Genomic DNA, 25,975 nt, shown 5'->3' with positions numbered 1-25,975 from the left:
CTCCTGCATTAGCAGGCAGATTCTCAACCACTGCGCCACCAGGGAAGCCCAGTGAGTTTGATTTTTAATAAGTTTATTAATGTAATTAAGAAAACCCAGTTCATTAGCTTCAGTTCAAGTTTTAAGAATAAACACAGGGGAGCTACAGAAGCAAACATCCAAAGGATAATGGTTTCTCCAGTTTCATATAGAAAAATAAAACTCTGGGAATGACAACGGGAAGGAAAATGGTTCTTCAATCTTTTCAGTAATATTCTTATTTTGATAGGTGCTTGCTGGGATCAACGTATAAGAAAGGTAGGGGACTTTGGCTCTTTAATCCATGTTTATTGTAACGCTAACAGTAAATATTCAAATGATGATTGTTAGAAAATTTGAACATACTAGGTCACGTAGTTGGTTTACTGTAACATGGGATTCTTGAACAAATGAGAAATTACTTTTTCAGTGATTTTATTATCACCTGCTTAATAGCCACATGATGGTTCAACAGATAAACAAATGAACACGAAGTTATGAAAAAATGTCCTGTAAGTCGAGGCATAAACAATAGTCTTTCAATAGTTGAAAAAATGGGACACCATTTCAATTTCAATCTGAAGCATGGATCTTTAAATTGAGTATTCAGAATAGCTAGCTATCAGTTTAACCTTTCAATAAGCTGATTAACCATACTTCCAGGAGTGGGTTTGGACCTTTTTAGGTCAGAAGAATAAGTCTCCTCCAGATTAGTAGATTGGCAAGAATAAATGACCACTTGGACTTGGTTATGGTTTCCCCCAAGTTGTTTTACTTTGGAATCAGCTAATAAGTATGCAAAAGAGTGATGAAAAATCAAAAAAATGTATATGATTGGATGTGGTTCCCACTGCCTTTGAAATTCTTTCCAGAAATCCTGAGGTACAGTAGTTTAGCAGCCTATGTGGAGCGAGAAATCTGCCAAAGGAGTCTAGAACTTTGTGCTCACTGAATTTTGTAACTTTCACTTAGGGAAGTTCATGTAGAATTGGAGAGTCCGACTGCTACCATATAGGCAATGTCTTGCTTTTCTGCAGATAATTTCTTCCTCCTTCTATTTTTCACTTATCATTTGGCCTATATAAGGCCCCAAACCTAACATATGTCTGCTGCTTGTGAGTTCTATTATTTCATGAATCTTTTATGCAGTTCTTTGCAGAGCTGATCTAGTTTATAGTAAACCATTTTAAAGTGCCAGTCATGGAGACATATCCATGAGCTATAAATTTAATATCATGAAAATGCATAGTAAATTAGGGCAAGGTAAATTTGATACTAATGTTTTCCTTAAAAATATACATATGTACCATAAATATATATATGTAAATATTATATATTTGTGTTTATACCTTCAAACATAATATATATAGTATCAAAAGTTGTTTCTAAATTATCTTGTTCTAAAATTCATTCTAAGTGGGCAAAGCTATTGCTCTATGAGCTAAAATTTGTAAATAGATGAATTCATTAATTGATTTGTTCATCCTAAAAATATTTATTGAGTTAAAATTTGCCAACTGCCGCATTCATTCACTCATTCATTCATTCATACCTCAACACAACAAACATTAATTGATTCTCTCCTTAAATCAATGCACTATACCACAGTGAATAGGATATTGTCCTTTCACTAAGAAACTCAGAGGAATTTTTGCTAAAAGTGACAGTAGAGGCTCCAGATTTTCTCTGCCTAAGGGGTTAAGGGAATGTTTTCTTTTGGCTGGGGAAATTCTGCATTTAGGAAATTAGGAAACATTTGGACAGCTCTATTAAATGATAATTACCTCTTGACAGGTATCAATAAAATTTAATCAGTAACACTGAATATGTTTAGATGAGCTTGAGAAGAGTAACATACTTGGTATGATATGCATTTGTAAGTGCTAAAATGTTTAGGATATTAATAAGGAAACATAAAACTAGAGTGACCTTTAATCTTGTAATTGCAAATGGAAATACATATGCACCTAATCAAAAGGGCTTGTGCTCCGTATCTAAAAGTTAGGTACATTACTGATTCACTGGGTCTTCAAAATTGAGATTCTATGCCTTAGAGAGCATTTCTATCCATACATCCACGGTGATAATGGATAGCAGTTAACAAGAGGGCTTTCCAGTTACACAGACTTGAGTTCAAATTCTGAGTTAGTCATTTATTAGTAGTGTGACCTAGGGCAGATATTTAACCTCAGCCTGCAATTTCCTTATTCATAAAATAATAACAGCCACTTCACAGGGTTGTTATAATAATTAAATGAGATAATGTACAAAAAGCTTCAATGACATTTCCTGGCACTGAGCAAATGCTTAATGCATAGCACTATTATTAGACAAAATATCATCATGATTTTCTTTTCAGGTCAATTCTCAAAATAACCAATTTCAAGAGCACCTAAAGATATTGCATTGGTCTGTGCTTTTAAACTAACTAATCTGGGGGCTTACTTTGTAGCCTGTCAATCAAGCAAAATGATTCTGATTATCCAGTTTACCAACCTAATATCTGGGACTAGAAACTATGCTAGCCTTTTTGATCCCCTCAGTCATCCACTAACGAGCTATTTTACATAGAAAAATCCTTTTAGTTTAATAAAGAGTTGAGATATTAATAAAAGGTAGCATAACTTACATGCACTAAGTTATTGGTAATGATCTGATAAGCAAATCCTAAGCAGAACCATTTTTCTCCCATTTGTATTTAATTATTAGTTAACTTATTGATTGCCAGGTGCTGATTAAAACTGCCCAGCCAAATTCCAAACATGAGTGAGATGGGGACTCTCCCATGAATGCTACACTCCTGGGTTTTCCTTCTGACTACTCCCCATTTTAACCTGGCCCCTTTTCATTCCCTCTACTTGTGTACAGTAAAAGAGTTATTCTGGGCTTCCCTGGTGGCACAGTGGTTGAGAATCTGCCTGCCAATGCAGGGGACACGGGTTCGAGCCCTGGTCTGGGAAGATCCCACATGCCGCGGAGCAACTAGGCCCGTGAGCCACAACTACTGAGCCTGCGCGTCTGGAGCTTGTGCTCTGCAACAAGAGAGGCCGCCATAGTGAGAGGCCCGCGCTCCGCGATGAAGAGTGGCCCCTGCTTGCCACAACTAGAGAAGGCCCTTGCACAGAAATGAAGACCCAACACAGACAAAAATAAATAAATAAATAAATAAATAATAAAAATAAAGGAATTCCTTAAAAAAAAATTAAAAAAAAAAAGAGTTATTCTAAGAAGAAAACCTGTTGAAAACGGCCACGTGGAACCATCTTAGTCATCTTTGCTAAAAATTCATGTGTACATGAAAGAATATATTCAAACTGCAGATGTGGAGTATATTGATTCATAGCATGTTGGAGATTTCAGTTATTCAGAACAGGAGCTATTTGACTGTAAACATAGACATATTTAGGACTGGATGGAAAAAGAAAAAAGGGAGAAAATAACTCTTTATGGAGTTTCCAGTATATGCCAGGCACTACGAAGACACTTTCACATGTTACCACACTTAATTCTCACAAAGACCTTGTAATGTATTATTAGTCCATATTTTTAAGTCAGAAAACTCATCACAAAGAACTAAAGTAAAATTCTTTCCCAAGATCATAGAGCCAGAAAGGCATGGGCCTATGATTTGAACTTAGAACTGATTGAAAGCCTATCCTTCTTGTACTACACAATGTTGAAATAATAGGTTTGCTTCTCCAAGAGGATTTATCAGTTCTTAATAAGTGTTTATTGGATACCTAGCTGCTGACAAGGATGGGGCTAGGGTGAGGCACAGTGATGTCACTGGGAGATGTAGCCTTTGACTCAAGGAGCTAAAAATCTAATTGGGCATTTAAAAATTTCTCTGACATCTTAAATTTTCTATGTCCATTTACAACACTCAGAATTCACAGAGTACTTAATGGCCTAATTAAAAGGGGCACTGATATAAAAAACGATACACTTTTTAGTCTAAAACGCAAGAGAAAATCTTTGTGACCTTGGGTTAGGTAAAGATTTCTTAGATTTAGTACTAATAGCATGATCAATGAAAGACAAAAACTGATAAATTGGATTTTATCAAGATAAAATTTTTGCTCTGAGAAAGACACTAAGAGGATGAAAAGACCAGCCATACATGGGGAGAAAATATCTCCAAACCACAAACCTGACAAACAACTGATACCCAGAATATCTAAAGAACTCTCAAAACTCAACAATAAACAACTCAATTAAAAATGAACAAAAGATTTGAATGGACATTTGGCCAAAGAGGATATACAAATGGAAAATAAGTACATGAAAAAATACACAATCTCATTAGTCTTTAGGGAAATGCAAATTAAACCCACCATGACATATCATTGTATCCCTATTAGAATGGCTAAAATAAAAACTAAACTAAACCAACAAGCAAAAAGAAAAAAAAAAAAAAAGGCTGACAATACCATATGCAAAGGAGGATGTAGATCAAGTGGAACTTTCATGAATTGCTGGTATAAATGCCAAATCGTACAGCCATTCTGCAAAACAGTTTAGCAGTTTCCCACAAAGTTAAACATATACTTGTCATATGACCCTGAAATTCTACTCCTAGGTATTTCAGATGAAATGAAAATCCATGTTCACACAAAACCCTGAATGTATTGTTCATATTTGCCCAAATCTGGCAACAACCCAATGTCCCTCAGCTGAGGAATAGACGAACTGTGGTACATCCATATAGTGGAATACTACTCAGCAATAAAAAGGAATAAACTATTGATACATGCAAGAACATCTATCTATCTGTCTGTCTATCTATCATATATACTGCATTTGAATGAACCTCAAATGCATTATGGTAAGCAAAAGAAGACAGACTCAAAGGCTGTATACTGTATGATTCCACTCATGCAATATTCCGGAAATGTCAAAACTATAGAGAATAATTCTGTTCTCTGTTAAGGATGGGGAGTGAGCTCAACTACAAAGGGGTAGCATAATGGGGGTAGAAGGACGGAACTATTCTGTATCTTAATCATGGTGGTGGTTATATGACTCTGCATTTGTCAAAACTCATAAAAATATGTGCCAGAGAGTGAATCTTACTGCATATAACGTTTTAAAAGATGAAAATTAAAATTCAAAACAGAGAAAAAAGAAGGCACTGAGATTTAGGAAATTCAGCAACCGATTCTATTCTTTCTTACTTAGTCTTGGAGGAGAGCGGAAGGCACCTGCAGGGGCTGGGGTCTCGATCGAGGCTTATTTCTTGAAGTATATCACATCTGTACTCTCCAGGATTTGTGCAGGCTAAAGTGACAGTCTACAAGGTCTCGGAGCTCAGAGGCTTTTTTTGCCTCTACTGGGGCTGGCCTGGGATTCCCAGAGCTGCTAAACTGCCTATCCACAGGCAGCAGGTACCCTCAGGAGAATCCAACTAATTCAGTGCAATTCCAAATACAATTTTTTTTCTACTGCCACCTAGCTCTTTAAAGATAGATTCAACAGAAAAAGTTCTTATATTAGCTAATCCTTCCAAGGTGAGAAAATTAGGTAATTCTGGAAGTATATTACCTTTCTAAGCTGACTAGGGTCCTGTTAAGCAACAATTTCCTAAATGGAATAGCAAATGTAACAAGACTCTAATTTATGATCAAGGCATTAGTAAAAGCAAACAGGATCCAAAGGCACCTTGGCTATTGTTAGAATCTCCCCACAATCACTATCAACTGCTTCCAAACCTTGCAATTTCCAAATGTCTCTCATATACTTCAGGTAACCTTAAGTGCATTTTAAAAGCAGGGAAATTTTAGGTGTCTGGGAGAGTTGCTGGTGACAACACTAAGAAAAAGATGCATTTTATGAATTTATCAGAGGCAAATATCTACCATACACACTGGGAAAAACCTTTATTTTTCCAGGTGTCAGCTTGAGTATCTAACATTTTAATTTATGTTCTGATATCTTTGAGAATAAATGTGTTCCTGTCATCAAAATAATTGCCTTTCCTATGAGTGGAATTTGTAATTGTACCATCATTCCATATCCTCTAACCTAGAGTGGATATGCCACGCAAGTTAGTAGGCTTTCATCAGAGGGTAACGTCGTAAATCCTGAGTGGGGAGGTCTTTTGCCCACCAATTTTCAGACCATGATGACGATTTCATTTAAGGAAAACAAAACAAAACAAAACAAAACACCTCCAGCCAGATGCAAAGAAACCCAATCCTACTATTCAGAATAAAGATTTTGGTTTCTGGAAAACATGGAGTGAATATGTTACTACAGTGTCTACAAGTGTCTTCATGTATTTAACAAATACCTTCCTTGTTAGAGCCATAAAGATTAATAAACTTCTCTCACACAAAAAAAAGTATCTTTGAAAAGATACTTTAAATGAAATTTACCTAATTAAGGCCACGTTTAAGTGAATTGCTCTTTTTCTCCTTAACCTGGCAAGTTAGCAAGTATCCAAAGAGACAGCCCAAACAACTATAATATCCCTACTTGCTTTTTCTGGTCTTTGTAAAGCTCAGACTACCAAGGCTTCCCTTGGGGACATCCAAGCAGTCAGTCCACCAGCATGGATCAAGATCTGTGTAGAAAGCCATTACTTATTTTCATATATTCATGTTCTAATAAATCTGGGGCTGAAGGAAAGCAATATGTGGAGTCTTTCCTTATTTGCATTCATTATTTGCTTTGTTATGTTTTGGGCCCTTTAGCTAATTCGGAATGAATCAAGGAATAATTATTTTTCTTTTTTTTTCAAAAGTATGTTTATCTAGGAATAGAATTATAAAATACATTAAACTCTCAAAATATGTTCATTTAACATATTTATAAAAGCATATTCAAGACACATAAATAAAAATGAATGCTTTTTTTTGTATTTATGCCAACCTAATTTAGACCTTTATAAAACAATAACAGGGTAGGATTATTTCTGAGACTAACCCAATCATGTCTTTGGGTTTCACTATGCATCTGCATGCCTATGCCTGGGTATGCACTTCCTCCTCAGCTGTGCAGGCAATTGCTACCCAATATTTTAATATTATTAATAACTCTAGTGAAAAGTATAAACTATACTATAGAATTAAAAGGGAAAATGAGAAGCCAACTTTGAAGTATTATAATCTATTTAGGATTAATTTATGAATATAATAATGGGGACTAATTCTGGTACCCCAATGAAGATTATTTGGAATTCAGTGACTTAAATAAACCAGAGGAGTTTTGTGAAGGAAAGGAGCACTGGACATTTAATGTAGACTACAGTGCTATTTGGAGCTCTTGCACCTAAAAAAGGAAACTTTTCCATTGCAACAAGTCTTGCTGTTGAAAACTGAGGTAATAGTATGTATAAATGCAAGGTATCTCTTCCCATAACACTTAAAAATTGAGTCTTTTATTTTCTATAACTTTTAAGCTAGAGTGATTTCATTTCAAAAGCAACTCTTCTACTTCCATGTAAATAACTCTTGGCTGCGTTCTATCCCAAACCTTTGGTCTTGTATGAAAACTCATCAGGACTTTGTCTTCAAGGATGTGCTTGCAGCTCATATTTTCCTTTGTTTCTCTTAAGACTGTTTAGTAACTTTCTTTAGGGGCTAGAGATGAATCCAGTGATCAAAAGCCTTTCTTTCTTTTCTTTATTTTTTCCTTTAACAGAAATACACTAGCTTCTATTTTCATACCTGAATAGTTTACTAGAGTTCTCAAAATGCCTCTTTTGGACATAGACTATTGAGAAGGAAGAACAGACCATAATTTGTCTTCTCTCTTGTCTCAACAGATGCTGTCTACTTTGTTTAAAACATGGAGCTGTTATGTACATTACAAAATGTTTACTTACTTTTTTATTGATAAGCTTATTAAACCAAAGTTGTTCCTTTATGCCCTTCCTATCACTAATAATAGAAAAAGGCAACCAAAAGTAGAAAGAAAATATTAGTTTCCCCAATCTTTACTTTCATGAATATTTTCAGCATTTATTTTATATTTCAAGACAAGAGTCTGTAGGGTTATCCACTTATGATATTTTCATAATACCTAGTATTCTGTATACATCCTAGGTACTTGATAAGTGTTCGTTGTTTTTAATGGTTTTAACCATAAATGCAGAATAATCATTACGAAACCTAGAGATCACTTATAGAATATATAGTAGTACTTTCTATGAAGAAAAAATGCATTTTATTAACATGTAATTTTACTACATGGCTGATGAGTTTCAGTTTTATTCTTGCCCTCTGGGCAAGAATGATAGCAACTGATTTAAAATCACAGCACCAAGAGTTCCTTTTGTACTAGAAAGCAAGCATTTTGGGGGCAAAAGATGAGTTTTTACAGAAGAAAGAATTTTGCCTTTGGGATCTTACTGGTTTTCTCACTATTTCAACCTTAAGTTAGCTAAATTGAGCCGCTTCTGAAATCCTTCACACCAAATGCTCAACCTAAGTTTCTCTCTTGCCTCTCAGGGAAAATGTGGTGGAGTTCATTCTTCACAAAGGAGCCTGAACACATCCCACACTCTACAGGTGAAGGGGCATCAGCCCAATCAGCACATAAATCATTTAGCAAGAAATAGCTGTCTTACTAAATTTTACCTCTTCATTAGGTTTTTTTCAGTTCAGACTTCCTTTATATTCGCAAAGCCATTTCTTTCTTTAAAAATGTCTTAAGACTCCTAGGGCATTCGACTGACCTGAGAGGCAGAAGAAGTGGCCTGCTCCAGAGGAAAAAGATCCATTTTCATTTCTTTGGAAATTTCTGAAGTTGTAATCTCAGCATTGTCAAAGGGATGGTACATTTCCTCTCAAAAGATAATTGCAACTACAAAGGAATGGAGTGGAAGAAGGAATTGTTCTCATCTGAAATGCCATATTCATGATCTAGTAACGTGAATTTCACCTATTGATACTGTTTTAATGGATTTACATGAAAATATTTTAAATCATAATTTTCATTTCAATTAAACATCAAGTGACATGTTATTATGCTAAGAACTGTAGAGAATAAAAATAAACCATTTTGGGGTTTCCCTGGTGGCACAGTGGTTAAGAATCCACCTGCTAGAGCAGAGGACACGGGTTCGAGCCCTGGTCCAGGAAGATCCCACGTGCTGCAGAGCAACTAAGCCTGTGCGCCACAACTACTGAGCCTGCGCTCTAGAGCCTGCGAGCCACAACTACTGAGCCCATGTGCCACAACGACAGAAGCCCTCGCACCGCTGAGATTGGCTCAAGATGGCAGAGTAGAAGGACGTGCATGCACTCCCTCTTGCGAGAGCACTGGAATCACAACTAACTGCTGAACAATCATCGACAGGAAGACACTGGAATTCATCAAAAAAGATACTCCACATCGAAAGACAAAGGAGAAGCCACAATGAGATGGTAGGAGGGGCGCACACAATAAAATCAAATCCCATAACTGCTGGGTGGGTTACTCACAAACTGGAGAACACTTATACCACAGAAGTCAACAAACTGGAGTGAAGGTTCTGAGCCCCACGTCAGGCTTCCCAACCTGGGGGTCCAGCAACAGGAGGAGGAATTCCTAGAGAATCAGACGTTGAAGGCTAATGGGATTTGATTGCAGGACTTTGACAGGACTGGGGGAAACAGAGACTCCACTCTTGGAGGGCACACACAAAGTAGTGTGTGCATCGGGACCCGGGAGAAGGAACAGTGACCCCATAGGAGACTGAACCAGACCTACCTGCTAGTGTTGGAGGGGCTCCTGCAGAGGCGGGGGGTGGCTGTGGCTCACCGTGAGGACAAGAACACTGTCAGCAAAAGTTCTGGGAAGTACTCCTTGGTGTGAGCCCTCCCAGAGTCCACCATTAGCCCCATAAAAGGCCTGCAGGCTCCAGTGCTGGGTTGCCTCAGGCCAAACAACCAACAGGGAGGGAACCCAGCCCCACCCATCAGCAGTCAAGAGGATTAAAGTTTTACTGAGCTCTGCCCACCAGAACAACACCCAGCTCTACCCACCACCAGTCCCTCCCATCAGAAAACTTGCACAAGCCTCTTAGCCTCTTCCACCAGAGAGCAGAAAGCAGAAGCAAGAAGAACTACAATCCTGTAGCCTGTGGAACAAAAACCACATTCACAGAAAGATAGACAAGATGAAAAGGCAGAGGGCTATGTACCAGATGAAGGAACAAGATAAAAACCCCAGATAAACAATTAAATGAAGTGGAGATAGGCAACCTTCCAGAAAAAGAATTCAGAATAATGATAGTGAAGATGATCCAGGACCTTGGAAAAAGAATGGAGGCAAAGATCGAGAAGATGCAAGAAATGTTTAACAAAGACCTAGAAGAATTAAAGAACAAACAAACAGAGATGAACAATACAATAACTGAAACTAAAACTACACTAGAAGGAATCAATAGCAGAATAACTGAGGCAGAAGAACAGATAAGTGACTGGAAGACAGAATGATGGAATTCACTGCCGTGGAACAGAATAAAGAAAAAAGAATGAAAAGAAATGAAGACAGCCCAAGAGACCTCTGGGACAACGTTAAACGCAACCACATTCGCATTACAGGGGTCCCAGAAGGAGAAGAGAGAGAGAAAGGACCAGAGAAAATATTTGAAGAGATTATAGTCGAAAACTTTCCTAACATGGGAAAGGAAATAGCCACCCAAGTACAGGAAGCGCAGAGAGTCCCAGGCAGGATAAACTCAAGGAGAAACACCCCGAGACACACAGTAATCAAATAGGCAAAAATTAAAGAAAAGGAAAAATTATTGAAAGCAACAAGGGAAAAACGACAAATAACATACAAGGGAGCTCCCATAAGGTTAACAGCTGATTTCTCAGCAGAAACTCTACAAGCTAGAAGGGAGTGGCATGATATATTTAAAGTGATGAAAGGGAAGATCCTACAACCAAGATTACTCTACCCGGCAAGGATCTCATTCAGATTCGACAGAGAAATCAAAAGCACTACAGACAAGCAAAAGATAGGAGAATTCAGCACCACCAAACCAGCTCTACAAGAAATGCTAAAGGAATTTCTCTAACAGGGAAATACAAGAGAAGAAAAGGAACTAAAAAACAAACCCAAAACAATTAAGAAAGTGGTAATAGGAACATACATATTGATAATTACCTTAAATGTGAATGGATTAAATGCTCCAACTGAAAGACACAGGCTCGCTGAATAGATACAAAAACAAGCCTGCACATATGCTGTCTGCAACAGACCCACTTCAGACCTAGGGACACATATAGACTGAAAGTGAGGGGATGGAAAAAGATATTCCATGCAAATGGAAATCAAAAGAAAGCTGGAGTAGCAATACTCATACCAGATAAAATAGACTTTAAAATAAAGCATGTTACAAGAGACAAGGAAGGACACTACATAATGATCAAGGGATCAATCCAAGAAGAAGATATAACAATTATAAATATATATGCACCCAACATGGGAGCACCTCAATACATAAGGCAACTGCTAACAGCTATAAAAGAGGAAATCGACAGCAACACAATAATAGTGGGGGACTTTAACACCTCACTTCCACCAATGGACAGATCATCCAAACAGAAAATTAATAAGGAAACAGAAGCTCTAAATGACACAATAGACCAGATAGATTTAATTGATATTTATAGGACATTCCATCCAAAAACAGCACATTACACTTTCTTCTCAAGCGCGCATGGAACATTCTCCAGGATAGATCACATCTTGGGTCACAAATCAAGCCTCAGTAAATTTAAGAAAATTGAAATCATATCAAGCATCTTTTCTTTTTTTTTTTTTTTTTCTTCAAACATCTTTATTGAAGTATAATTGCCTTACAATAGTGTGTTAGCATCTGCTTTATAACAAAGTGAATCTGTTATACATATACAATATGTTCCCATTTCTCTTCCCTCCTGCATCTCCCTCCCTCCCACCCTCCCCATCCCACCCCTCTAGGTGGTCACAAAGCACCGAGCTGATCTCCCTGTGCTATGCGGCTGCTTCCCACTAGCTATCTATTTTACATTTGGTAGTGTATATATGTCCATGACACTCTCTTACCCTGTCACATCTCACCCCACCCCCTCCCCATATCCTCAAGTCCATTCTCTAGTAGGTCTGTGTCTTTATTCCCGTCTTGCCACTAGGTTCTTCATGGCCTTTTTTTTTTTTTTTCCCTTAGATTCCATATATATGTGTTAGCATACTGTATTTGTTTTTCTCTTTCTGACTTACTTCACTCTGTATGACAGACTCTAACTCCATCCACCTCATTACAAATACCTCCATTTCATTTCTTTTTATGGCTGAGTAATATTCCATTGTATATATGTGCCACATCTTCTTTATCCATTCATCTGTCGATGGACATTTAGGTTGCTTCCATGTCCTGGCTATTGTAAACAGAGCTGCAATGAACATTTTGGTACATGACTCTTTTTGACCTATGGTTTTCTCAGGGTATATGCCCAGTAGTGGGATTGCTGGGTCGTATGGTAGTTCTATTTGTAGTTTTTTAAGGAACCTCCATACTGTTCTCCATAGTGGCTGTATCAATTTACATTCCCACCAACAGTGCAAGAGTGTTCCCTTTCCTCCACACCCTCTCCAGCATTTATTGTTTCTAGATTTTTTGATGATGGCCATTCTGACCGGTGTGAGATGATATCTCATTGTAGTTTTGATTTGCATTTCTCTAATGATTAATGATGTTGAGCATTCTTTCATGTGTCTGTAGGCCATCTGTATATCTTCTTTGGAGAAATGTCTATTTAGATCTTCTGCCCATTTTTGGATTGGGTTGTTCGTTTTTTTGTTATTGAGCTGCATGAGCTGCTTGTAAATCTTGGAGATTAATCCTTTGTCAGTTGCTTCATTTGCAAATATTTTCTCCCATTCTGAGGGTTGTCTTTTGGTCTTGTTTATGGTTTCCTTTGCTGTGCAAAAGCTTTTCAGTTTCATTAGGTCCCATTTGTTTATTTGTGTTCTTATTTCCATTTCTCTGGGAGCTGGGTCAAAAAGAATCTTGCTGTGATGTATGTCATAGAGTGTTCTGCCTATGTTTTCCTCTAAGAGTTTGATAGTGTCTGCCCTTACACTTAGGTCTTTAATCCATTTTGAGTTTATTTTTGTGCATGGTGTCAGGGAGTGTTCTAATTTCATACTTTTACATGTTCCTGTCCAATTTTCCCAGCACCACTTATTGAAGAGGCTGTCTTTTCTCCACTGTATATGCTTGCCTCCTTTATCAAAGATAAGTTGACCATATGTGTGTGGGTTTATCTCTGGGCTTTCTATCCTGTTCCATTGATCTATATTTCTGTTTTTGTGCCAATACCAAACTGTCTTGATTACTGAAGCTTTGTAATATAGTCTGAAGTCAGGGAGCCTGATTCCCCCAGCTCCATTTTTCGTTCTCAAGATTGCTTTGGCTATTCGGGGTCTTTTGTGTTTCCATACAAATTGTGAAATTTTTTGTTCTAGTTCTGTGAAAAATGCCAGTGGTAGTTTGATAGGGATTGCATTGAATCTGTAGATTGCTTTGGGTAGTAGAGACATTTTCACAATGTTGATTCTTCCAATCCAGGAACATGGTATATCTCTCCATCTATTTGTATCATCTTTAATTTCTTTCATCAGTGTCTTATAATTTTCTGCATACAGGTCTTTTGTCTCCTTAGGTAGGTTTATTCCTAGATATTTTATTCTTTTTGTTGCAATGGTAAATGGGAGTGTTTTCTTAATTTCACTTTCAGATTTTTCGTCATTAGTGTATAGAAATGCAAGAGATTTCTGTGCATTAATTTTGTATCCTGCTACTTTACCAAATTCATTGATTAGCTCTAGGAGTTTTCTGGTAGCATCTTTAGGATTCTCTATGTATAGTATCATGTCATCTGCAAATAGTGACAGTCAAGCATCTTTTCTGACCACAACGCTATCAGATTAGAAATGAATTACAGGGAAAAAAACGTAAAAAAAACAAACACATGGAGGCTAAACAATACGTTACTAAATAACCAAGAGATCACTGAAGAAATCAAAGAGGAAATCAAAAAATACCTAGAGACAAATGACAATGAAAACACGATGACCCAAAACCTATGGGATGCAGCAAAAGCAGTTTTAACAGGGAAGTTTATAGCTATACAAGCCTACCTAAAGAAACAAGAAAAATCTCAAGTAAACAATCTAACCTTACACCTAAAGAAACTAGAGAAAGAAGAACAAACAAAACCCAAAGTTAGCAGAAGGAAAGAAATCATAAAGATCAGAGCGGAAATAAATGAAATAGAAACAAAGAACACATTAGTAAAGATCAATAAAACTAAAAGCTGGTTCTTTGAGAAGATAAACAAAATTGATAAACCCTTAGCCAGACTCATCAAGAAAAAGAGGGAAAGGACTCAAATCAATAAAATCAGATATGAAAAAGGAGAAGTTACAACAGACACCGCAGAAATACAAAGCATCATAAGAGACTACTACAAGCAACTCTATGCCAATACAATGGACAACCTGGACGAAATGGACAGATTCTTAGAAAGGTATAACCTTCCAAGACTGAACCAGGAAGAAACAGAAAATATGAACAGACCAATCACAAGTAATGAAATTGAAACTGTGATTAAAAATCTTCCAACAAACAAAAGTCCAGGACCAGATGGCTTCACAGGTGAATTCTATCAAACATTTAGAGAAGAGCTAACATCCATCCTTCTCAAACTCTTCCAAAAAATTGCAGAGGAAGGAAAACTCCCAAACTCATTCTATGAGGCCACCATCACCCTGATACGAAAACCAGACAAAGATACTACAAAAAAAGAAAATTACAGACCAATATCACTAATGAATATAGATGCAAAAATCCTCAACAAAATACTAGCAAACAGAATCCAACAACACATTAAAAGGATCATACACCACGATCAAGTGGGATTTATCCCAGGGATGCAAGGATTCTTCAATATATGCAAATCAATCAATGTGATACACCATATTAACAAATTGAAGAATAAAAACCATATGATCATCTCAATAGATGCAGAGAAATCTTTTGACAAAATTCAACACACATTTATGATAAAAACTCTCCAGAAAGTGGGCATAGAGGGAACCTACCTCAACATAATAAACGCCATATACAACAAGCCCACAGCAAACATCATTCTCAGTGGTGAAAAACTGAAAGCACTTCCTCTAAGATCAGGAACGAGACAAGGATGTCCACTCTCACCACTATCATTCAACATAGTTTTGGAAGTCCTAGCCACGGCAATCAGAGAAGAAAAGGAAATAAAAGGAATACAAATTGGAAAAGAAGAAGTAAAACTGTCACTGTTTGCAGATGACATGATACTATACATAGAGAATCCTAAAACTGCCACCAGAAAACTACTAGAGCTAATCAGTGAATTTGGTAAAGTTGCAGGATACAAAATTAATGCACAGAAATCTCTTGCATTCCTATACACCAATGATGAAAAATCTGAAAGAGAAATTATGGAAACACTCCCATTTACCATTGCAACAAAAAGAATAAAATACCTAGGAATAAACCTACCTAGGGAGACAAAAGACCTGTATGCAGAAAAGTATAAGACACTGATGAAAGAAATTAAAGATGATACCAACAGATGGAGAGATATACCATGTTCTTGCATTGGAAGAATCAATATTGTGAAAATGACTATACTACCCAAAGCAATCTACAGATTCAATGCAATCCCTATCAAATTACCAATGGCATTTTTTTCGGAACTAGAACAAATCATCTTAAAATTTGAACGGAGACACAAAAGACCCCGAATAGCCAAAGCAGTCTTGAGGGAAAAAAACGGAGCTGGAGGAATCAGACTCCCTGACTTCAGACTATACTACAAAGCTACAGTAATCAAGACAATATGGTACTGGCACAAAAACAGTAACATAGATCAATGGAACAAGATAGAAAGCCCAGAGATAAACCCACGCACCTATGGTCAACTAATCTATGACAAAGGAGGCAAAGATATACAATGGAGAAAAGACAGTCTCTTCAATAAGTCGTGCTGGGAAAACTGGACAGCTACATGTAAAAGAATGAAATTAGAATACTTCCTAATACCATACACAAAAATAAACTCAAAATGGATTAGAGACCTAAATGTAAGACTGGACACTATAAAACTCTTAGAGGAAAACATAGGAAGAACACTCTTTGACATAAATCACAGCAAGATCTTTTTTGATCCATCTCCTAGAGTAATGGAAATAAACACAAAAATAAACAAATGGGACCTAATGAAACTTCAAAGCTTTTGCACAGCAAAGGAAACCATAAACAAGACGAAAAGACAACCCTCAGAATGGCAGAAAATATTTGCAAATGAATCAACGGACAAAGGATTAATCTTCAAAATATATAAATAGCTCATTCAGCTCAATATTAAAGAAACAAACACCCCAATCCAAAAATGGGCAGAAGACCTAAATAGACATTTCTCCAAAGAAGACATACAGACGGCCACGAAGCACATGAAAAGATGCTCAACATCACTAATTATTAGAGAAATGCAAATCAAAACTACAATGAGGTATCACCTCACCCCAGTTAGAATGGGTATCATCAGAAAATCTACAAACAACAAATGCTGGAGAGGGTGTGGAGAAAAGGGAACCCTCTTGCACTGTTGGTGGGAATGTAAATTGATACAGCCACTATGGAGAACAATATGGAGGTTCCGTAAAAAACTAAAAATAGAATTACCATATGACCCAGCAATCCCACTACTGGGCATATACCCAGAGAAAACCGTAATTCAAAGAGACACATGCACCCCAATGTTCATTGCAGCACTATTTACAATAGCAAGGTTATGGAAGCAACCTAAATGCCCACCGACAGACAAATGGATAAAGAAGATGTGGCACATATATACAATGGAATATTACTCAGCCATAAAAAGGAATGAAACTGGGTTATTTGTAGAGACGTGGATGGTCCTAGAGACTGTCATACAGAGTGAAGTAAGTCAGAAAGAGAAAAACAAATATTGTATATTAACGCATATATGTGGAATTCAGAAAAATGGTACATATGAACCAAGAGAGACCCAGATGTAGAGAACAAATGTATGGGCACCAAATTTGGAAGTGGGGGGTGGTAGTGAGATGAATTGGGAGATTGGGATTACACTAATATGTATAAAATAGATAACTAATTAATAAGAACCTGCTGTATAAATAATAAATTAAAAAAAAAAAAAAGAAAATGGGCAGAAGACCTAAATAGAGATTTCTCCAAAGATGACATACAGATGGCAAAGAAGCACATGTACAGCTGCTCAACATCAGTAATTAGAGAAATGCAAATCAAAACTACAATGAGGTATCGCCTCACACCAGTTAGAATAGCCATCATCAGAAAATCTACAAACAACAAATGCTAATAATTTTCCTTTCAAATCTGGACTTCCTCACTCCCTCAAAATTCCAAGTTGATTCAACTAACATGTATTGTGTACCTAGTATGTGCTAGACATTGGGGTGGGGAGGCATCAACGGACAAGAGGCAGCCTGTTTAGAACTTGTATATTTAACAGACATGAGGGACCATGAGATCTGACCCCATTCTTAAATACCTGTAGATTAAATGTCTTGGTTGAATGCATGTGTAGGAGTCAGAGACTTTTGAACCTGTGAAGGTGGGTGAATCAATTTCTTATCTTTATTTCCAGATGTTGATCTTCACTGCTTCGAAAAGACTTGAACCTCTGAAAAAGGAACCAGAAGGATGCTTGTGAAATAGCAGGGGTTTCGCTTGCCTTGGCTCGTTACAAATCTATGAAGTACTGGTTCACTGCCTTGGGTAACCATACAAGATCTCTTTCAAACACCTCTCCTTTCTGTTGCTTCTACTTCCCCTTAAACATCTGGTGGACAATGGAAAAAACACCTTGATTTACAGTATCACAAAACAACACCATAAGAATGGGTAAAATTAAATAAATACATACACAGAGAAAAGGTTAATGTTATGAATCCACTGACTTGAAATGCATTCTTTTTTTTCCCAAAACACTTAAGAAATTTTATTGAAAACAATAAAATACAGAAACACCAGATTCTCATTTTAAAGTAAAACAGCATCTTCCGTAACTTTCCTAGTACTCCACCATTCTTATTACTACTAAAAAAGAAAACCAAGTTCCAGATCCAAAATAATTAATGAACCTGCTGGTAAACATTTTTCTCATGATTCTAGCTTCCACTCCACTTATTTTTAAAATTTTACATTTGCACCTTTTCAAGAATGAGTAGCAATTTTTACTTGATTAATATCTGTGAGAACTGGACTGAACTTTCTTCATATTAATTTAAAAAACAAAACAAAACCACACACACCCTCATCAAACTCAGAGAAAATACACATTTGTTCATTAAAGCTCAGCTACTTTAGATAATTTTTTCTTTTCACATGTTAGCATAGTAAGCCACTGCTTGATCCATGAGGCAAAAGCTGTACAAAATGACAAGACCTGTTAATTCCCTAGGGAAACCTTACGGCAAAAGCAAAAGCCTTCCTCTACAAAAGGAAAACAAAGCAGAGGCATGGGGACTGGGGAGACATCTCAGGTGAATAAGCACCACAAGGATGAAGAAGACGATTTTTGTACAAACATATGCAAGATAAAGTTTAAAAAGGAGCATTGAGCATCCATGTTTCCTGCAGAAGTAATGATCATGTCAGATAAAAGGATTCGTGAAACAAGTTCTGCTTAGCTCTTAATTAACAGAATCTTGTTAGTTCTCTCCTACATATACCCGTGGTTTCAGAGCCTTGTTTCAGAGCTCTTCCTTCCTCCTGTTCACTGACCTGGATCCCAGGCCTGCCCAACAATCTCTATAGAAGACAGTGTTAGTGTGTTTGGGTCCTTCTTTGGAAAGCTGTCACCTCTCCTTCACCTGACCACTGGAATTAACTCCAAATTCCAGGCAGTCACTTCATGCTTTTGAGCTGTAGCAGAATAAACATTTTAGAGTGGAGATTTCTTTAAGGCTACAAACTTTACAAGTTGGTCCCATTAACAAGGACCTAGGGGCAGGAGTTTTTTAAACTGCATGAATCAAACACTTGCACATTTAAACAGAATACAGTTTACATTCATCTCTAGATCTGAGATTAAGAAACTATTAGCTGGTTTCCAACTGGTTTCAATACTGGTTTGAAGTTTGAATAATTTTACTGTGCAGACATTATTTTGTTTAAATATTAAACATCAAATCTTTTCCTGACTATCCAGACAGAAATAGAGAAAGCAGGAACAACAGGCAGGAGAAGAAAGAGTCCAGTTAACAGACTTGTGACTTCTATGCCATCTGTAACAAGGGGAGGGACTTCAGCATGGGTTTCAAAATTGCCTGGGAGCTGCCGCCTAAAGTCACCTCTGCTTGGCACAAACCATGTTTTCTACACAAGGAGTCTGATTCCTACAAAGGCAAAAGAAACCCGGAAAGCAAAACAGAAGGAACTGGGGTAGTCTCCCGTTGTCTGATAAAAGGGCTAATATTACACTCATTTAATAAGTTACAGTGGATATTCTGTAGCACTAAAGGAACTGTCATTTTACTTTGTACTACCGAGTCCTTGCCACGCAGAAGAGCTCTTCCTGAGAAATAAAGAACTTCAATCCTGGTTACCCTCAGAGGACACCTTGAGCCTGGGTAAGGTCCTCAAGATGAAGATTTCCTGCTAGCAGGAAGGTATTCTCTACTAACTTTCAGGCTTACTGCACAATAGTTGAAACAACAGGCAAGTTGGCTATCTCAGTAAATCTCAATGTCACTTGGCCATATGTGCTCGGCTAATTATTCAGTCACTGTTTTCTAAATTAACATTAAACAACTCAACTTACTTATACAGGCACAACTTTTTTTTTAACTACAGAATTTATATGCTGGGCTTAGCTGATACAGCACTGCCCCAGGATTACCTGAGGGATGCTTCTCCCAGAGCCCATTCGCACATGGTTTACCTCACAATCTTTTAAACTATCACTCAAAGTTAATTAAGCTGTAAACATTACTGAATAGCTGGGCTTATCGATTATGGAAGGGAAACCAAGGAGCAACAGAAGCACAGGGCAAAAAAGCCTCGAAGGAAAAACCTTTTCTTTGTATTTTTTGTTGCATTTTCAGAGGCAAAGAGGGGAGCCACAATGCTACTGGCTATTTAATCAATATAGCTACACTGAATTGACAGCTGATATACAGGTTTCAGAGCCTCTGTTAAATTCCCCAGCATAGGCTTAAGCTACTGCCTTCTTCCTCCTTCTCCCCAATGATACATAGTCACCACTGTAAACAGAGCTCACATCTACAGATGAAGGTCTGGCTCGACTGCCAGGGTACCCGTAGTAGGAGAGCATCCTACTTTCTTAATGCATCTTTTTCAACTCAAGTATCTGAATGATTTAGACAATGTGACAGATGACTTAAAAGTCATGCTTACACATATAGCTTCTACACTTGACTTTGCAGAATGTACTCCTTATTCCTTTCATAAGCCCCCTAGAAAACTGCTTTTCCCTTGAGACAAGTTTCCTCGGCAAAAAGTTGAATTCAAGAAACGGCTACCCAAAATGAGAGTCCCATCCCAAATCACAGGTGGAGATATTACACCCATTTCAAAACTTTCAAGTCCCTATACTGTACAAGCAGGCTCAGGACTGAACACATAAGCCTTCTAAATTTGACAACTTTAGCGTAGAAACTGGCTTCTAGAGTTCCATCTCTTCTTCTGTGCAAGCAGCTGTCTCCAAACTATTGTAAACAGGCAACCCTGTCTGCGAGGTTCTAAGAACAGTTCAGTTCTTTGAGGGAAGGCAGTGCCAGCAACTGCAGGCTTAGTTTGGCTCTCTCCTGTGTAGTTCTTAGCATTAGATGACGGCTTTGGCTTCTCAGAAAGGAGTTCAGGGAGAGGCTTCCAGAGCACAAGCTCCTTGAAGGACGGCTCACGGACTCAGTCATTTTCTTTGTAAAGACTTCATCAAATTCCCTCTTCAAACCTGTCTTCACGGTATCAGGAAGGACAAGGCTGGGAAGACGGTTAATATTTCTCTCAGTTTCAACTTCATCTTCATCAGTTATTCTGTCCTCAATTTCCTGAAGCCTCCTTCGCGCAACTTCACACTGTGGTTCTCCTGGGGTCTGATTCATCTCTTCACAAATAACAACTAACATGCCAGGTGCAGAAAGGCCATTAGTGCACGGATTTACTCCACGACCCTCTATATCCTGAGGTGCACAAAGAATCCAGTCATTAGGACCAGCACAGAGCTCTGCTTCAGTTGGCCTTTTCCTTCTTCCTGGACAATCCTCCTCCTCCTCTCGCTTGTGTTTCTTTCTACGGTGAACTGAAACACATCGGCGCGCCGCGCTCCATCCCGGGCTGCCTGGGGCCCCGACTGCGGGGCCAGCCCGGCGCGTCCGGCCCCAGGGGGAAGGCCCGGCCTAGGAAAGCCGGCGGCGGCTGCGGGAAGTCCGAGCCGCCGCCCAGCGGGGAGGCCGCTGAAGAGCCAGCAGAGCGCCGCCGTGGCGGCCGGGGAGACGAGGGGGCTGCGCCCGCGGCCCCCTTGAAATGCATTCTTCCTAGCAACACACCTTCAACCTGTCACTGTATTTCTAAGTTTGATAAATGTGCTCCTTTTTAAATTTACATATGCTGCTTCCGCAAGGCAGGAGGACCTGATAATCACAGTAGCAACAATGTTTTGAGGGAAATGGTGCTTTGTATCAATCCAGAACCACCGTTTGAAAATCTATCTTTTGCTGCAGAAGAGAAAACTGCTACTGAACTTTTTTTGTTTGTTTGTTTTACAGAGAGGGTGCTGAAAACAGGCTAAACGATCACTAGATGACCCCTGTTTTACTATTTTACGTTATTTTCGATTACTTTTTCATTTGGAAAAGTTATCTAGAGCCTTGGAACAATGTTGCTGAGGAATGCACCACCAACCCGAGGCTGTTCTCAGGGAACTCAAGGTCAGATAGGCACACATAATATTGAATTATAAAGCACCCTGCTGCACTCCAGGTTCAAATATGTGCACCCTAAGTCCTGTCTCCAGTGCATGGAATGAACTCTTTAGACAGCGTTTATACAGTTAAAGACACTGTATCATGCATGCCAAAGACAATGGTGACATCTTTGTCCCCTTTTTTTTTTCCTTTTGTAGAATGTTAAATGATCATCATATGGAATTTATTAAGCATCCCAATTTACAGATGATAAGAAATAAGAGTTATACTTATTAGGTAGCTTAAGAAACTACTGGAGAAGCCAAAGGCACAAGTGTCAACTGCTATTCTTTAGATCGGCTTACTTATAATAGGCTTAATACATTTATAAGGTAAAATTAATCTGCTAGTAGAAGATAATTTCCAAATGTCTGAAAAGTAAGATGACAAGAACTGAATAAAAATTCAGCATTTCATTTTAATCTCAGAAAAAAAAGGGTGACTGTGGTGGTGTGGGCCTGATTTTTAGCAGGAGCTTCTTGTCCTGTTAATGCACAGCAACGTCCTGATTACCTCGTTGTTCATCATGTTGCAGGTAGCAGGTTGGCCTGATGACTGCAGAGGACAAGTGCTGCTGTGATAGCCAGCTTCCTGCATTCATCACAATTCTCGTTCCTGTACCCAGGGTCCGTATCCTCTCAGTGACTCACAGAAGTCCCACTGTCATCATAATGCCAGGCATGTTAATATTATAAATTGTGACCTCTAGTCCAAAAATAGTTATCTTCATTTATTATGAAAGGGGATCTTTTACTTTCATCAGAAGCTTAAACAAGTATAAGTCTCCCCACTCTGGTCTAAGACTATCACATAGCAAAAACAAATCTTTGTGGCTATTACTTTTGTGTTTAATTTTTCATGTGACATAAACTAAGTATGGCTGTATCCTTCAATGAACTCTCAAGTCCTTCTCTGATGACCTTCTTGGCTATTAATCAGACTTTCAAACTAGTACTTGGGTTCAGACTCCAGTGATGAGAGAAAAAGTTGAGCTAAATAAATCCAAGAGCACAGTCACGTATTTTTCATACTGTGCTTTCCCAGGAGCGGTTCAACTTAAGTAAACAAACCCTCAAAATGGTGCCTCAGCTGTAATAACAACCTAATAGCCCTAGATGGACAGAAAATCAATGCAAATCTCTAGACATTTTGAGCTCTCCCATTCTAACAGGATATGCATTTTGCAGGATAACAGAGTAGCTTATTACAGACGGGGCTGCCATTGTCCTGAGTATGCTGGCATGCCTCAGTTTCCCCCCACGTGGTTGCTTCTTGCTTTCTGTCAGGTTGGAGAGAAAAGCCAGCAGCTCAGGATAGCACAGTGGAAAAAAACCACCACTGTGCTCCTGGGGCGCAGCCTTGACCCTGCCAGTTACTGGCTTGCTCCAAACAACCAGCTCTCAGCAGGGGCTTCTTTGACCTCCATTTTCTCCTTTTTTCCTTTCCGTGATACTTTATGGATACTTCCATTTTCACATTTCACATTGCATTAGAAAAATAGATGGCTATCTTTCAGTAAGATTTCCCTGTGTGCCAAGCTAAGTGATTTACGTACAAATTTATGTATTATAACCTCAGGCAAGCAAGTAATACTATCCTCATATTCCAGTTTTACACAAAGCACTAGGCTGTGTGCTGGGAGTTCTTCCCTCCCTGTATATTCCCAGTACAAGGCTGTACTTTATAAATAAGGAAACTGAGGAAACTGAAACCCAGGGAAGTTAAGGTCACTCAGCTAGTAAATAGACGACCTATGATTTGAACTGATATCCAAAGCCCATACTCTTAGCCATGGTCGTCTGCCGCTGCTCTCAGTGGCTTACATGTCTGTCTTTTGCTACTAGTCTGCTGGCGCCTTGAGAATAGGGACAACATTTTAGTCAATCGTTCTCTCCTTTGTGTCTTGCACAATGTTGGAATTTAGCAATTATATTCAGGCTTGCGCTCATCTTTTCAAAAAAGCTATTATTTGCTCTGCCTAAAGCAAAGGCCCAGCCCCCAGAGCCAGTTGGCCATTCAGGAAACATTTTTGGAGGGCTTCTTTTCTGGAGGAAAGGTGCTGCAAGGCTGAGAACCCACCACACCTAACGCTTCTCTCTGTACAGAGTACCCACAAGTGCACTGGGCCCAGGTGGACATGTTTGTCTCAGGTAACACAGTTCTCCTGGACCGCAGTTGCCTGGGTCAGAGATCTGGGCCGGGGCATCTTTAGACCGGCCTGTGGCATCTGAGATAAGTTGCCGTGAGAGCTGCGTAATAATGAAACGAATCCAATCCTCTCCTGAAGAGGTTAGATGTGAGACACACAAAGAAGGCACTAATACCAAGAGACACACAGAAAGAAATCCAGTATACAGAGGTCAGGAGATGACAGAAGACCTGACGGAGCTGGACTCGGGGTAGAGGGCAGAGCAGTGTTGGAACAGAGGCAGCAAAGGCAACCAGGGGACTGGAGTCACGGCTTGGCTCACCAGAGCTGCTGGTGTGTCCCCAACAATGAGCCTGCTCTCCAGGGCGCACTAGGCTGCAGGCTGCTGGGCCCACCTCCCCAGCTTCCTTCCTTCCTTTGTACCCCTATCACTGAGATCATCTCAGAATGTCTCAGAGCCAGCTGCTGGGGCAGGGAGGGGTGGGGCCCAGGCTAAAAAAAAATGATGAAAACCCACGATCCCAATCTTTAAGGAGCTATGATCTAATGAGGCAGATAGAGATGTTCACAGGTGATTATAATCCAAGACTAGATATGCTTGGATGGACTGGACTATATACATCAAAGGGCTCTCTAAAAGGGGCTCCTGGGACATCGCTCTCATTACAGGCCTATTTGACAGAGCTGGGAACGGAGGGAAAGAAGAGGAAGGGAAAGGGTGGCAACTGGGAAGACGAAGAAAGCAAAAACCCATTATAATTCTGTTCCTATTTGAATTTATATACTTTAGTAATTGCCTGCAGTGCTGAAAGAGAGCCTAACCTTTTTATTAATATTATCTTTAATAAAAACTCTCTCTTAGTATATTCTGAGTGAGTTTGGTGTTCATTAGGGTGAGGGACAAATAGCAGATGAGTTACGGCACTGCATCATGAAGAGGGAACCTGCCATGACTTCTTCAAGCCTGAGCTGGGGCATTTGCTCCTCCCCTTCATCTGAGGGGACTGAAATCACAGCCTGAATTACAAGCTGGCTTTATAACGTGCACCCTGGATATCCCGGTGCTGGACCTGCCCCACAGTTACAAAGTGAATAGGGAATCAAATCAAGTCAACCACAGGCTGACCTTTGTATGTTCAAGGTATCTTTGTATGTTCAAGGCCTGGGTAAGCAAGGGGATCCCTCTCTTTTTTTTCAGATTGCGATCAGTCCAGTCCTAAGATTACGATGGAGAAAGCCACATTTGTATGGCTTTCAATGTTCAAGGCCTGGGTAAGCCTTTGTATGTATGTTCAAGGCCTGGGTAAGCAAGGGGATCCCTCTCTTTTTTTTCAGATTGCGATCAGTCCAGTCCTAAGATTACGATGGAGAAAGCCACATCCTTCCCGAAACTTAACTGGTCATTCTTTTCTAGCCTGTGACCTAGCTACCTATACAGTCAGAAATTTGAGGTCGCTGAAGGGCAGCTCTGAGAAATAGTGGATCTTGCTGCTCTAGTCTCCGGAGGTCATGGGGGTTGCAGAGTTGGCCTATGTTGTCTGGATGGGTACACTAGGATGCTATTACACACAGCCCATTATTACACTGAACTGAACGGCCACGAACGCAAATACGTCCCTCAACCTGATAACGGCTCACATTTTGTGAATGCTTACAGAGTGTCAGGCCCCTTGAAGCCATGGCTTCTACTTTACCACTTCCTCTGAGGTAGTGAACAACAATATTATTAGTCTGACACTGCAGATGAGGAGAGGGATACTTAAGTAAATAAGTAACTTGACCCAAACA

The 25,975-nt window shown here is 38.9% G+C and overlaps 1 protein-coding gene and 1 pseudogene across 2 annotated transcripts in view; both read right to left on the bottom strand.

The window, feature by feature from the left end:
• B3GALT1 (beta-1,3-galactosyltransferase 1) overlaps positions 1-25,975 on the bottom strand; it is a 600,672-nt gene that overhangs the window by 80,035 nt on the left and 494,662 nt on the right. The window lies entirely within an intron of this gene.
• LOC103007393 (coiled-coil domain-containing protein 117-like) lies at positions 20,739-21,604 on the bottom strand (annotated as a pseudogene).

This window comes from Balaenoptera acutorostrata, chromosome 8 (genome assembly GCF_949987535.1).
Source record: "Balaenoptera acutorostrata chromosome 8, mBalAcu1.1, whole genome shotgun sequence".
Lineage (NCBI taxonomy): Eukaryota > Metazoa > Chordata > Mammalia > Artiodactyla > Balaenopteridae > Balaenoptera > Balaenoptera acutorostrata.
Note: the sequence above shows the minus strand (reverse complement) of the source record. Positions and strands in the feature narration are given on the sequence as shown.